This window comes from Botryllus schlosseri, chromosome 5 (genome assembly GCF_051294905.1).
Source record: "Botryllus schlosseri isolate E-star chromosome 5, Bs_hap1, whole genome shotgun sequence".
Lineage (NCBI taxonomy): Eukaryota > Metazoa > Chordata > Ascidiacea > Stolidobranchia > Styelidae > Botryllus > Botryllus schlosseri.
Window position 1 is genome coordinate 10642461 of NC_137240.1, and position 1714 is coordinate 10644174.

Genomic DNA, 1714 nt, shown 5'->3' on the forward strand with positions numbered 1-1714 from the left:
CTTTCATTTAATGTATACAAGTAGGTTATTTATACGTTAAGTCAAGAATGAAAAATTAACGCTGTCTCCATAGAAAGATATGTAAATATACTAGAACGGTTACATCTGGACGCCTGCAAGTAAGAACGTAAGCTGATCATTTTCATCAACAACATGAGATAATTGCTAATTTCACAATGATAAGATATTCACAATATAAGCCAATTTCTATATTATTACTGAATATCTTATCATTGTGAGGTTTATTCAACTCTCATTAATTCAGGATTCTAGAACTACTGAAGTCTCATGGAATTATAAAATACCGTGCTTTGCAAACAATGTAAAAATAATAGAAGCGAAGTTAGGTTGGTTCCCTGGGGACATCTATGCCTTTGTCAGGAATGTTCATCCATCGATTAGGTAATTGAATACGCGCGCTTATCAATGCCTCTTGAAAAGCTAGTGGACGGGAAGTGAATACCCTAGACAAGTCCGAACCTGTATGTGTATATATTGCAGCATATTAAAGATAGCTTGTGCAATAGCCCTAAATACAACAAAATGCGGAGAGCTGATATCGCAATAGGTGCGCGGTATTCGACAATAACAAAACGCAATTGTTCGAACTTAGTGGATCCCATACCACATTGTTAGCTCTAAATACTTAACCGTTGAAAAATCTATTCCCCAATGAGTTAGACAGCAATGCGTTAGTCGTAGCGATTCAATCGTGTGCTCTATAATAACAAAAACACAAATGACTTAGTGGATATCACTTCTAGCTCTAAATACCAGTCGCATAGCTGAGGCTAAATGCCGTAAATAACTACTGAGTTGGCCGAGTGGTGATTTACTCGCTCGGAAATCGTCACTTCTTGCACTTTACTAAAAATTTGCTGCTACTAAAATGTTAAAATGTACTTTTTTCAATGGCCTTGAGGACCAGCGTCAGTTTCATCTATATCCTATCATGCATTTTCACACAGCAGAATGACTTATCGCATCGTAAAATAGCAAAAATACATCGAGAATCTGCAGACTTTCACTGCGAAATATTTGAGTTTTACGAATTATCCTTCATAGTGAGCTTACATATTGGATATCATCCAAACCCTCTCGATATCGAAATAATTGAATATTTGGAGTACTCAAGTATAGGTTTCGCCTGCTTGGGCTATACTTAATCAAGCGATTATCTGTTTAGACTAGAGTTTTCAGTTATCAGACAAATAATACCTTCAATACTTACTTTTTTTAGTCACTCGGAAATCAACACATCATGTACTTTGGAAGAAATTTACTGGTAATAGAATGTTGAAATGTACTTTTCCATTGGATATTATTCAAAACCTAATGAAATTTCGCGTCGAGCGAGCAAAATCAATATTATGCTCAAATTATATCAAATATTGGACTTATTTCCAACTCGCAGTACAACTCATTAGGGTCTTATTCTAATACCTGCATAATTGTTTCATGTCGAGTATAAGGCTATTTAAATCATCACTAAAACGCCGCTGGCGTGCTTGTCGGTATCTGAGATTATGCACGCTTGTGCCTATCACAGAATCGCAGAGTTTTCGGTGAACTTTGGCCTCGGTTGGACTATAGATTACTAACCTACGGATAGATACGCAAGTCCCGTCGTTACGCTCCGACAAGCAGTTACACTTGTTGCTGATCAATCCAAAAGAAGCATAATTGGTGAAGTTATAGCTTGCGTCCTGAGGGC